General features: G+C 44.7%; 1 long non-coding RNA gene across 1 annotated transcript in view; it reads right to left on the bottom strand.

Moving 5' to 3' along the window:
* LOC135528134 (uncharacterized) overlaps positions 1-10,604 on the bottom strand; it is a 92,266-nt gene extending 81,662 nt beyond the window's left edge. Inside the window, exon 1 of the long non-coding RNA XR_010453509.1 lies at positions 10,005-10,604. This is a non-coding gene — a long non-coding RNA (uncharacterized LOC135528134). The remainder of the gene's footprint in view (positions 1-10,004) is intronic.
* Positions 10,605-14,779: the final 4,175 nt, after the last annotated feature.

Consider the following 14,779-nt stretch of genomic DNA (forward strand, 5'->3'; position numbering starts at 1 on the left):
CTTCACTGTCACTTTCCAACCTTGTTGAGGATGGCTCGTTGTCAGGCTCAAAAAGCCTCAAATTTGCCCGGATGGCCACCAATTTTTCAACCCTTGTATTAGTCAGCCTGTTGCATGTGTTGGTGTGTGTGTGTGTTTCCAAACAAGGACCAGTTGCGCTCTGAGGTGGCTGATGTTGGTGGGATTTGGAACTCAGATTGTTGTTATGGGAGAACTCTGATTGTTGTTATGGGAGAACTCTGATTGTTGTTATGGGAGAACTCTGATTGTTGTTATGGGAGAACTCAGATTGTTGTTATGGGAGAACTCTGATTGTTGTTATGGGAGAACTCAGATTGTTGTTATCGGAGAACTCTGATTGTTGTTATGGGAGAACTCTGATTGTTGTTATGGGAGAACTCTGATTGTTGTTATGGGAGAACTCTGACCAGTTGTTATGGGAGAACTCTGATTGTTGTTATGGGAGAACTCAGATTGAGACAAGTTACAAGACAAGGAGACCAACAGACCAGACCATTGTTGTTATGGGACTGAAAGCCAGGGACAGGAAGGCCAGGGTCATGTTGCAATGACCATTTCAGACCAGAAACAACCAGAACAGAGCCACTACAGATCTCAGCCTGTATTCTGGTGACCAGAAAACCAGACCAGACAGACGGGAAGACAAGACCAAGACAAGACAAGACAAGACAAGACAAGACAAGACCAGACAAGACCAGACCAGACCAGACCAGAACAGACAGCCAGCCAGCCAGCCAGCCAGCCAGTGACCTGGTATAATGTAATGACCAGTCAGAGCCAGCCTTGACCTCTAACAAGCATCTCTAACAGCAGCATTGTTATTCCTCCTACAACGTTGTTAAAATGAGACTCTGAGTCTCAACACTCTCTGTGTCCGATTCTCTGCAGGGGCCACAACACCTGTGACAGGCCTATAATAATACTCTATATGGACAGAGAAATCAGATTGGGATTTTGTCAAATGAATCAAATCCACAATGAACCAAAGCTTTTGATCTCAAGTCAAGAAATATGTTTGTTCGACGTGGGCACTGTCTTTTTCTACCTGTGATAACAACAACAACAATCACAACAACAACCACAACAACAACAACTACAACATAAACCACAACAACATAAACCACAACAACAACAACCACAACAACATAAACCACAAAAACCACAACATAAACCACAACAACATAAACCACAACAACAACAACCACAACAACATAAACTATAACAACCACAACAACATAAACTACAACAACCACAACTGAGAAAACGTGTTGTTTTTCTCACTTTCTTTCCCTCTTGAAGTGACTTTCTTTCTTACACAATGTGAACGCAGCAGAGAAGTTTTGGCTGGCTAGATGTCGGTTGTTATGGCGACGGCGGATCATCTGGGCCAGGGTTCCGCAGGCAGGCACCTCCTCACCCCACTCGGTTCCATAAGTGTCACCATAACAACAACGGAACTCTCCATCAGAATGGCACCATGGTCAGAAGCTCTTCATCTGGGCTGAGTCCAAAATGGCCCCCTATTCCCTATATAGCACAATACTTTTGACCAGGGCCCCTAAGGATATGGTCAAACGTAGTGCACTATATAGGGAATAGGGGGCCATTTGAGACTCATCCTGGGTTTGTATTGAAGATAACCCCCACATCCATCCACTCATTCAACAACACTAGCTGATTGTTTGGCAGGATTCAGGAATGCACAAAAATCAAATTCCATATTAACACTATTTTCCCAGACCATCAGACAATGACATGTTCCCAAAGGGACCACTCAAATATCAGGCCTGAACAGGAGAGGGACCATCAAAATCAGGCCTGAATGGCAGCTCAAATATCAGGCCTGAAGAGGGACCACCTCAAATATCAGGCCTGAACTGGAGGGACCCCCTCAAATATCAGGCCTGAACTGGAGAGGACCCCCTCAAATATCAGGCCTGAACAGGAGAGGGACCCCCTCAAATATCAGGCCTGAACAGGATCAGGCCTGACCCCCTCAAATATCAGGCCTGAACAGGAGAGGACCCCTCAAATATCAGGCCTGAACAGGAGAGGACCCCCTCAAATATCAGGCCTGAACTGGAGAGGGACCCCCTCAAATATCAGGCCTGAACTGGAGAGGGACCCCCTCAAATATCAGGCCTGAACTGGAGAGGACCCCCTCAAATATCAGGGCTGAACTGGAGAGGGACCCCTCAAATATCAGAGAGGGACCACCTCAAATATCCGGGCTGGACAGGATGGAAGAAGCCACAGGATGGAAGAAGCCACAGAGAGATGTAGGCTGTTAAACACTTCCGACAGGCAGAGAAACATCAACTAGAACTTCTCCAAGATAAAAGACAACGTGAAGTCTCTGGTTCCCCATGGGATTCAGACCATCAAAGCCTGGGCTAAATTTCATGTTGCAACATTCTTCCCGAATGTTGGACACTGTTTGTACAGCTCTCACAGAGTCTCTCTCTCTCTCTCTCCAGCTCCTCACTAGCTCCTCTCCAGCTCCAGGCATCAACCTTTCTTCAGCAGGCAGCACTAGACATATCAAAAGAAATATGATGCGCTGCTTCTGTTTAATATTTGAGGAAAATGTAGGAGCCTGGTGAAGAAACTAACGGATTAGGAGCCTGTGCAGCTAGTGCCTGGAAGAGAGGTGTGTGTGTGTGTGTTATAGCTGTCAACAACACACACACACCCTCCCTGAGATTGTCGTCACCTAGGCGATAACGATAGAATAATACTGAACCAAACAACTGTTGTCACGTTTACTCCCGCTCCCCCTCTCCGGCGCTCGACGTCGCCAAGTTGTCCCACCATTACGTACACCTGACACCATCGTTACGCGCACCTGGACTCCATCACCTTCCTGATGACCTCCCCTCTATCTGTCACTGTCCCTTTGGATCTTTCCCCAGGCGTCATTGACTCTGTATCTGTTTCATGTCTGTACGCTTCTCGTAGTTGTTGTTTAGTACTATGTTCTATTTATTATTCGATTTGAACTCCCTGTACTCGCGTCCCGACTCCCAGGGTACACTGCAGGGTTCCCCAACTGGCAGCTCCAACAACTTTTATTTACAATTGTTTTATTGTTGGAGATAAAAGACTGTAAAAACACCAAGAAATCTGCTCCAAGTTATTTTAATTTCAGAAATCTGTTCCCAAGTATTCCCACACATAATAGAGAAACAGGAAGTGATGATATACAATATACTTTCCCCAGGTGTCATTGAATATTGAGTATCTGTTTCATGTCTGTACGCTTCTCGTAGTTGTTGTTTTATTCCCCAAGTTCGTTTATTTATTAAATTCACTCTCTGTACTTGGTTCCCGATTCCGAGAGAGTACATGTTACGAATATAAACGCAACATGCAACAATTTCTACGATTTTGCTAAGTTAGTTCAAATAAAGATATCAGTCAATTTAAATATATTCAGGACTTAACCTATGGATTTCATATGACTGGGCAGGGGCACAGCCACGAGTGGGCCTGGGAGGGCAAAGGCCCACCCACTGGGGAGCGAGGCCGAGCGAATCAATAAATATACATTCTTTGTTTGATATTTATGTCTGAGTGTTGGATTGTGCCGCTGGCGATCTGTAAATAGTTAATGTAAGGAGTTTGGAATGAGTTATACTTTTACTTTTGATACTTAAGTATATTTTAGCAATTACATTTACTTTTGAAACTTATGTATATTTAAAACCAAACACTTTTAGACTTTTTCTCAAGTAATATATCACTGGCTGACTTTTACTTGAGTCATTTATTCAGGTATCTTTACTTTTAATCAAGTATGACACTTGGGTACTTTTTTTCCCACTGGAATGAATGATATACCTTGTAGAACTAAAAGGCTGAACTCTACCAAACATGTAGCTGGCCTACTATGTAGCTATACTTTACAGTAGAGAACGTCCACAACATGTACTATATGTACTTTACAGTAGTGGTCCACAACATGTACTATATGAATATCACCATGTACATGTACTTTCAGCCTGTATGTACTTTACAGTAGAGCGTCCACAACATGTACTATATGTACTTTACAGTAGAGAACGTCCACAACATGTACTATATGTACCTTACAGTAGAGAACTTCCACAACATGTACTGTATGTACTTTACAGCCCTCAGTAGTGGAGGAATATCACCACAGTCAGCCCTCGGGCGTCACCGCGGACAGCCCTCGGGCGTCACCACGGACAGCCCTCGGGGCGTCACCACGGCCAGCCCTCGGGCGTCACCACGGCCAGCCCTCGGGCGTCACCACGGACAGCCCTCGGGCGTCACCACGGACAGCCCTCGGGCGTCACCACGGACAGCCCTCGGGCGTCACCACAGTCAGCCCTCGGGCGTCACGGACAGCCCTCGGGCGTCACCACGGACAGCCCTCGGGCGTCACCACGGACAGCCCTCGGGCGTCACCACAGACAGCCCTCGGGGGCGTCACCACAGTCAGCCCTCGGGCGTCACCACAGTCAGCCCTCGGGCGTCACCACGGACAGCCCTCGGGCGTCACCACGGACAGCCCTCGGGGCGTCAGCCCCGGGCGGACAGCCCTCGGGCGTCACCACGGACAGCCCTCGGGCGTCACCACGGACAGCCCTCGGGCGTCACCACGGACAGCCCTCGGGCGTCACCACGGACAGCCCTCGGGCGTCACCACAGACAGCCCTCGGGCGTCACCACAGACAGCCCTCGGGCGTCACCACAGACAGCCCTCGGGCGTCACCACAGACAGCCCTCGGGCGTCACCACAGCCAGCCCTCGGGCGTCACCACGGACAGCCCTCGGGCGTCACCACAGTCAGCCCTCGGGCGTCACCACAGTCAGCCCTCGGGCGTCACCTGTAGTATAGTAGTAGTAGTGTAGTACTGTAGTAGTAGTACAGTCAGCCCTCGGGCGTCACCACAGTCAGCCCTCGGGCGTCACCACAGTCAGCCCTCGGGCGTCACCACAGACAGCCCTCGGGCGTCACCCCTCTGATTCCAGCTACTGACACAGGCACCTTCATTCTTTACCTTTTGATATCAAAATCGTGTTAAAAGGAAGCATAAACCAGAACTCTTTCCAGATTCAATCTCCTGTTCTAACACTAATGTACTGTAGCTACAATAAGTTGGTGAGACCAAAGGGGGAATACTGTTGTGTAGTGCAGTATTATGGCGTAGTACTGTGGTGTAAAACTATACTGTAGTAATGTAGTGTAGTAATGTAGTGTAGTGTAGTACTGTATTATGTAGTGTGTAGTGTAGTAACTGTAGTGTAGTACTGTAATGTTGTACTGTAATGTAATAATGTAGTGCAGTATTGTAGTATAGTACTGTAGTGCTGTACTGTTGTGGTGTAGTAATGCAGTGTAGTACTGTAGTACTGTAGTGTAGTACCGCAGTGTAATACTGTAGTGTAGTACTGTACTGTACTGTAGTAGTGTAGTACTGTAGTGTAGTGTAGTACTGTAGTAGTGTAGTACTGTAGTAGTGTTGTACTGTAGTGTTGTAGTGTTGTACTGTAGTAGTGTAGTGTAGTAGTGTAGTACTGTAGTAGTGTGTACTGTAGTGTATGTGTTGACCTGTAGTACTGTAGTAGTGTAGTACTGTAGTGTTGTACTGTAGTGTAGTACTGTAGTGTTGTACTGTAGTGTTGTACTGTAGTAGTGTAGTGTAGTACTGTAGTAGTGTAGTACTGTAGTGTTGTACTGTAGTAATGTAGTGTAGTGTAGTACTGTAGTGTAGTACTGTAGTACTGTAGTGTAGTGTAGTACTGTAGTAGTGTGTACTGTAGTGTAGTACTGTAGTGTAGTGTACTGTAGTAGTGTAGTACTGTAGTGTAGTATGTGTAGTGTAGTACTGTAGTGTACTGTAGTGTAGTAGTAGTAGTGTAGTACTGTAGTGTAGTACTGTAGTGTAGTACTGTGTAGTGTAGTACTGTAGTAGTGTAGTACTGTAGTGTTGCTTGTAGTAGTGTAGTACTGTAGTGTTGTAGTGTAGTGTAGTACTGTAGTGTTTATCTGTAGTAGTGTAGTACTGTAGTGTTGACCTGTAGTAGTGTAGTACTGTAGTGTAGTGTAGTGTAGTAGTGTAGTACTGTAGTGTGTAGTACTGTAGTGTTGTACTGTAGTACTGTAGTGTAGTGTAGTACTGTAGTGTTGCACTGTAGTGTAGTATGTACTGTAGTAGTAGTGTGTACTGTAGTAGTGTGTACTAGTGTACTGTAGTGTTGTACTGTAGTAGTGTAGTACTGTAGTAGTGTAGTACTGTAGTAGTGTGTACTGTAGTGTAGTACTGTAGTAGTGTAGTACTGTAGTAGTGTAGTACTGTAGTAGTGTAGTACTGTAGTGTCTGTAGTAGTGTGTTGTAAGTGTGTACTGTACTGTAGTGTTGCTGTAGTAGTGTAGTACTGTAGTAGTGTAGTAATGTAGCCAGCAGTGGCTTGTGCTCTTCTGACAGCTGTAGTACTGTACATTTCTACTGACTTAGTAGTACTGGAATACAGTATGCCCTTATCAACTGGGGAAAACCAAGCTTTCTGTAGTGTTGTACAACACATTACATGACACATAGGTGTAGGGGCATCATGGAACCAGTAGAGTAACAAGTAGGCATTTCCACAGTGGAAACTGTACTGTAGTAGTGTAGTACACACACACACATCCACAGGAAGCGCCCTGGGTTAGACAGCTCATACAGCCAGCCTGGTCATGCTTGGTTGAGCAAATAACAATACCAAGCAGCTGTTTCGATAATTAGTGTTGAAAGGATGCCATTCTACTGGAACTGATCAAGGCTTACTATGCCTTCTGGGTAAATGCATCTGGCTAGTATAGTTGTGTGTGTGTGTGTGTGTGTGTGTGTGTGTGTGTGTGTGTGTGTGTGTGTGTGTGTGTGTGTGTGTGTGTGTGTGTGTGTGTGTGTGTGTGTGTGTGTGTCAGTGTGTGAGTACTGTAGTGCCAGTACTGTAGTGGTGTGTGTACTGTAGTGATGTGTGCGTCTGTAGTAGTCCCCTCTGTCTGCTCTCTAGTACCAAAACCATTACAAACCTGAGACTCCAGCTGCCACCACCGTCCAGTAGTGAATCAAATGTAGTACATCACTGTAGTAGTGTAGTAGTGTTACAGGTTCATAATGACAATGTGAGCTGTCCAATAGTGTCAGCCTGCTGATCCAGTACCTGCACTCTAGAACCTGTAATAGTAATCTTAGCTTTTCAGCTCTCCACCCATATGGAAGACCCTTTGAGAAACTCCATTTTTGGGTTCCATGAAACTGCACACCACCCATCTCACAGGAAGCGCCCTGGGTTAGACAGCTCATACACAGCCTTTCCAAATAACAATCCACCTTAATTCTGGAACTTGTGTTCCACCCTCTCCACACCTTACAATTATGTTCCAGCTCTCCACACCTTCAATTATGTTCCAGCTCTATCCCTCTCCACACCCACACCTGGAAGACCCTCTGTTCCACCCTCTCCACACCTTAACCTGTTCCACCCTCTCCACACCTTTATTCTGTTCCACCCTCTCCACACCTCAATTCTGTTCTGTTCCACCCTCTCCACACCTTTACTCTGTTCCACCCTCTCCACACCTTTTCTGTTCCACCCTCTCCACACCTTAATTCTGTTCCACCCTCTCCACACCTTTACTCTTTTCTACCTCTCCACACCTTAATTCTGTTCCACCCTCTCCACACCTTTACTCTGTTCCACCCTCTCCACACCTTTACTCTGTTCCACCCTCTCCACACCTTTACTCTGTTCTACCTCTCCACACCTTTACTCTGTTCCACCCTCTTCACACACACTCACACACTTACCCCCCCCCCAAAACACACACTTAAAACAAAGCCAGATGTATTTTACAGTAGTTATATGTACATTTGTTGTTATATATTTAACCAGGCAAGTCAGTAAAGAACAAATTCCTATTTACAATGACAGCCTAGACCGGCCAAACCCGGACGACGCTGGGCCAATTGAGCGCCGCCCCTATGGGATGCCCAATCCCGGCCAGTTGTGATACAGCCTGGATTCGAACCAGGGTGTCTGTAGTGACACCTCCAGCACTGAGATGCAGTGCCACTCGGGGAGTGCGAGCACGCACGCACGCACACACACACACACACACACACACACACACACACACACACACACACACACACACACACACACACACACACACACACACACACACACACACACACACACACACACACACACAGACTCCCTTTAGACTCAGCAACGCAGGAAAACCTTCCATATCCCTCCACTCCTCCAACACTGATTAAATGAGGACATATAATATCCCAGCTATCTGTGTGTTAACTCTTTACTGTCTGAAGTGATAAGAGGGGCGGGAATTAACTCCCTGGAGCCAATCAGGTAGATTGGCCAGTCACAATGTCAATTTCCACATGTAGATAGGCCTTCGGGGTTATATCGAGAGAGTGATCAAAAAATATAAATTCAATAGAATAGAACACTTTATTTTGCAAACAAAGAGTGCTGGTTTATTTACATTGTAAACTGCACAACATGACTATTTGAACTGTACTCTGCTGAGACTATGGTATAGTAACCAATATAGCTACGGCCTTCCTCTCTGTCTTTCGCTCCTAGTGGGATGCAGGGCATGTCTTTGACTGGTTGGTGAGAACTCAGTGTGTGCTGGGCTGCCTGGCTGAAGGGCCCGAAGGCTGGAACTGCATTCAGACTGCATCCATTCCTTTACAAAGAGACATTTATTAGGTGGCCAAGCTGAATAGCTGTTTTCAATGCTCAGCCACAATCTCTCATAGTCCCTTTGGAGAGCATCCATGAGTGTCTCTCTCTCTCTGTCTGTCTGTCTGTCTCCCTCCCTCTCTCTGTCTCTCTCTCTCTCTCTCTCTCTCTCTCTCTGTCTGTCTCCCTCCCTCTCTCTGTCTCCCCTCCCTCCCTCCCTCTCTGTCTCTCTCTCTCTCTCTCTCTCTCTCTCTCTCAAGGCTTGGTTTTCCCTAAACCTATCTTCGTGCCTATGAAAGATGTGGGTTGTTTTTGGGGTTGTTTCTGCTTTTTTAAAGTTGTGTTGGTCTGTGTAGAAATATAAATGTGGTTAAGAAGCTTCATATTCAACTCCAATGACCCGCTATTCCCAAGTGTTACTCAGCTGCAATGAATTGGACTTGCTCAGCAGCCTATTGTCAACATGCTAAGCAGCCTGTTGTCAACATGCTAGGCAGCCTGTTGTCAACATGCTAAGCAGCCTGTTGTCAACATGCTAAGCATCCTGTTGTCAACATGCTAAGCAGACTGTTGTCAACATTTCCTTCCCCTGCTCTCAATGGCTTTTGCATTTCCGTGGATGGTCTGTCAATTTGAGACACAGAGTAGAAACCACTGTCTGTCACTTAATGAAACATGGAGGTCTGGCTGTTCCATATCCTAACAGTGAGTGTATGTCAGCAACAACATAATAATAAATAAAGAATACAAATAAATAAAGAATATAATTCACATTTCTCTATCTCTCCTATTCATTGAGCTGAGTAGCGCACCTGTTGTAAAGGTACTTTCCCATCGCCCTCTGTTGGAGATGGAAGCAGTAGCTTTGACTCGGTGATATTACAGATTTTGTCTTCGATTAAAACAGTGACATCACGAGGTCCTTCAACATGAGAAACATGTGTGTTTTTTTTAGGTCGTAGATTTTTTTTTATACACACAAAAAAAAACAGGAATAGCCTAGGGCTACAATGTTGTCCTATGTCTTCTAGACGCAAGATAACGTGACAGTTTGGAAAAATGTGCAGAAATGTCAACACGTGTTTGGCTGCTGGCTGGGTTCAGTGCTCCCACCAAGACCTGATCGACATAAACTGCTTCTATTCCAGTATTGAACCGTGAGGGACTCGTTGAATAGAGAAAGACAGACAGACATAGGCCTAAATAAAGGCTATATTATTTAGATTAAAACAATAAACTGAATTTAATAAACTCACCAACTCCGATTTTCTCCTCTTCCGTCGGGGTCCACATGATCCTGGTAAAATTCCAGGTAAACCAAGCACGGGTTCGCCGTTATCATGGAAAAGGGACCGGGAAAAGTTGCATAAACCGCTCAGATCCACGGAAATATATCACTGCGCCTCAACGCCTTGCAAATAAAAGAAAACCAAAGTGGAATGTGCGTTCATATTTCGCCTCTGAAACGATGCATTTTCTGGTCCGGTCCACAGTCAGTGCATCTTGCTGTCATACAACAACATTGACTCAGTCTATCGCAATAAGTGCTAGGAGGTTGATATCCTATCCGGTTGATGCTGCCTCGTCCACTTTTGTACGAATCGCTCAACTCTATCAATGCAGCCGCAGCATCTCCCGCGGTCCACTGCCGGGATGGAGAGAAACACCTTATTTATTCATTTCAAACCTCCGGGTACACAGCAACACAGCACAGCAGGTTCATTTTCTGTCTGTCGATCTCAAACTCGTTTTTGGGGTCGGATAAATTGATAACACATGCTTTAAAATGGTCCTATATCGCTGTGGATTAACAAGTCAACCATTTAGAGCCCACGGAGAGAGTGAATGTCGCAACAGCACTGAGAGAAAGAGAGAGAGATGTCCAGTTGTTTACGAGTGTATGAACGGGATACTCAATGCAGTCCCCGCTGCGCCATCTTTTAGCCTATCCACATAACGCAATTTGCCAAATAGTTCATCCTTTGATGGGACACAGATGGGGCATAGAGACAAAACAACACCGCATCCCAAACCAAAGCTCATTATAGGAACTAAAGCCAGGAGAGGAGAGAGATCTAGGTTAAGGTATGCCAACTGTCTCTCTCTCTCTCTCTGAGTGTGTGTGTGTGTGTGTGTGTGTGTGTGTGAAGAGAGAAAGTGAGGTGCCAGCTGATGCTGTCCAAGTTGTTGTCTTTACCAATGAGTCTTCGTTACACACACACGCAGAGCACACGCACAGAGCACACACAGTTACAAAAGTTAGAAAGCAACAGTGTTTTGGAAAACAGCGAAACTGTTAAATCAATCACAGAACTAAATGGGTACTGCAATGGCATTTCTATTGAAGGTCTTTTACCTTACAGAAAAATCCCATGATTTCACCTGTGGATAATCACATGATTTCACCTGTGGATAATCACATGATCTCACCTGTGGATAATCACATGATTTCACATGAATTTTCACGTTCCTTCACATGTTTGTCACGAACTACATGTTTGTCACGTTCCTTCACATGTTTGTCACGTTTCTCGTTTGACGTTCCTTCACGTTTGTACGTTCCTTCACATGTTTGAACGTTCCTTCCATGTTTGTCACGTTCCTTCACATGTTTGTCACGTTCCTTCACATGTTTGTCACGTTCCTTCACATGTTTGTCACGTTCCTTCACATGTTTGTCACGTTCCTTCACATGTTTGTCACGTTCCTTTACATTTGTCACGTTCCTTCACGTTTGTCACGTTCCTTCACATGTTTGTCACGTTCCTTCACATGTTTGTCACGTTCCTTCACATGTTTGTCACGTTCCTTTACATGTTTGTCACGTTCCTTTACATATTTGTCACGTTCCTTTACATTTGTCACGTTCCTTTACATGTTTGTCACGTTCCTTCACATGTTTGTCACGTTCCTTCACATGTTTGTCACGTTCCTTCACATGTTTGTCAGGTTCCTTCACATGTTTGTCACGTTCCTTTACATGTTTGTCACGTTCCTTCACATGTGTGTCACGTTCCTTCACATGTTTGTCAAGTTCCTTCACATGTTTGTCACGTTCCTTCACATGTTTGTCACGTTCCTTCACATGTTTGTCACGTTCCTTCACATGTTTGTCACGTTCCTTCACATGTTTGTCACGTTCCTTCACATGTTTGTCACGTTCCTTCACATGTTTGTCACGTTCCTTCACATGTTTGTCACGTTACCTTCACATGTTTGTCACGTTCCTTCACATGTTTGTCACGTTACCTTCACATGTTTGTCACATTCCTTTACATGTTTGTCACGTTCCTTCACATGTTTGTCACGTTACCTTCACATGTTTGTCACGTTCCTTTACATGTTTGTCACGTTCCTTCACATGTTTGTCACGTTCCTGGCCACGCACGCCTCCAACTCAATCATCAAGTTTGCGGACGACACAACAGTGGTATGCTTGATTACCAACAACGACGAGACGGCCTACAGGGAGGAGGTGAGGGCCCTCGGAGTGTGGTGTCAGGAAAATAACCTCACACTCAACGTCAACAAAACTAAGGAGATGATTGTGGACTTCAGGAAAAAGCAGAGGGAACACCCCCCTATCCACATCGATGGAACAGTTATGGAGAGAGTAGCAAGTTTTAAGTTCCTCGGCATACACATCACAGACAAACTGAATTGGTCCACTCACACAGACAGCATCGTGAAGAAGGCGCAGCAGCGCCTCTTCAACCTCAGGAGGCTGAAGAAATTTGGCTTGTCACCAAAAGCACTCACAAACTTCTACAGATGCACAATCGAGAGCATCCTGGCGGGCTGTGTCACCGCCTGGTACGGCAACTGCTCCGCCCTCAACCGTAAGGCTCTCCAGAGGGTAGTGAGGTCTGCACAACGCATCACCGGGGGCAAACTACCTGCCCTCCAGGACACCTACACCACCCGATGTTACAGGAAGGCCATAAAGATCATCAAGGACATCAACCACCCGAGCCACTGTCTGTTCACCCCGCTATCATCCAGAAGGCGAGGTCAGTACAGGTGCATCAAAGCTGGGACCGAGAGACTGAAAAACAGCTTCTATCTCAAGGCCATCAGACTGTTAAACAGCCACCACTAACATTGAGTGGCTGCTGCCAACTGACACTGACTCAACTCCAGCCACTTTAATAATGGGAATTGATGGGAAATGATGTAAATATATCACTAGCCACTTTAAACAATGCTACCTTATATAATGTTACTTACCCTACATTATTCATCTCATATGCATACGTTATATACTGTACTCTATATCATCGACTGCATCCTTATGTAATACATGTATCAGTAGCCACTTTAACTATGCCACTTTGTTTACATACTCATCTCATATGTATATACTGTACTCGATACCATCTACTGTATCTTGCCTATGCTGCTCTGTACCATCACTCATTCATATATCCTTATGTACATATTCTTTATCCCCTTACACTGTGTATAAGACAGTAGTTTAGGAATTGTTAGATTACTTGTTGGTTATTACTGCATTGCCGGAACTAGAAGCACAAGCATTTCGCTACACTCGCATTAACATCTGCTAACCATGTGTATGTGACAAATAAAATTTGATTTGATTTGTTCAGGGGAAGAACGACAGATTTTCACCTTGTCAGCTCGGGGATTCGATCTTGCAACCTTTCGGTTACTAGTCCAACACTCTAACCACTAGACTACCTGCAGCATCTTTAATTAGAACACTATATACTCTGAATATGAATCTCAGCATAGATGACACGACACCTGGTGGTATTCAGGATATTCCTTTTGGATAACACTTCTACTGCATGTATAATGCTTTAGAACATGTACTACCCTTTAGAACATGCACTAACCTTTAGAACATGCACTAACCTTTAGAACATGCACTAACCTTTAGAACATGTACTAACCTTTAGAACATGCACTAATGAACATGTACTAACCTTTAGATCATAGAACATACTAACCTTTAGAACATGCACTAACATGTACTAACCTTTAGAACAACACCCTTTGTACTAACCTTTAGAACACCTTTAGAACATATACTAACCTTTAGAACATGCACTAACCTTTAGAACATGCACTAACCTTTAGAACATGCACTAACCTTTAGAACATGCACTAACCTTTAGAACATATACTAACCTTTAGAACATGCACTAACCTTTAGAACATATACTAACTTTATGAACATGTACTAACCTTTAGAACATGTACTAACCTTTTATGTACTAACCTTTAGAACATGTACTAACCTTTAGAACATGCACTAACCTTTAGAACATGTACTAACCTTTAGAACATGTACTAACCTTTAGAACATGCACTAACCTTTAGAACTACTAACCTTTAGAACATTTGAACACTAACCTTTAGAACATGTACTAACCTTTAGAACATGTACTAACCTTTAGAACATGTACTAACCTTTAGAACAACTATGTACTACCCTTTAGAACATGCACTAACCTTTAGAACATGTACTAACCTTTAGAACATGTACTACCACCTTTAGAACATGCACTAACCTTTAGAACATGCACTAACCTTTACTAACCTTTAGAACATGTACTAACCTTTAACCTTTGGAACATGTACTAACCATGTACTAACCTAATGTCTTGTAACAAGGCTTATAATACGTTATAGCGTAACATTGTCAACAGACTCAAACCGGTCTGTATTTAGTCCGGATATTTAGTCATGAGATTGCTTCGTTGCTTTACCGGTGCCAATGCGCCGGATGATGGCTAGTCATAAAGTAGCTCTCGGTTGATCATGACAGCTCCTCGGTCCTCTGTACTGACACCGGTCTTGGCAGATGCTGTCCGTGTAGGTTTCATGTGCTCTTGCAGGAGGACTTCGCCCATGACAGAATACCAAGGTTTAGGGTGAATTTTCCCCTAGACGCTGATCTTAGGTTAATTTTGCACCCCCCCCCACCCCCCACACTAATTGTTAAAGGTTAGGATTGGGGGAGGGGAAGTTGATCCTGGATCTGCACCGAGGGGAAACTATTCCCATA

This window comes from Oncorhynchus masou, chromosome 5, assembly GCF_036934945.1.
Source record: "Oncorhynchus masou masou isolate Uvic2021 chromosome 5, UVic_Omas_1.1, whole genome shotgun sequence".
Lineage (NCBI taxonomy): Eukaryota > Metazoa > Chordata > Actinopteri > Salmoniformes > Salmonidae > Oncorhynchus > Oncorhynchus masou.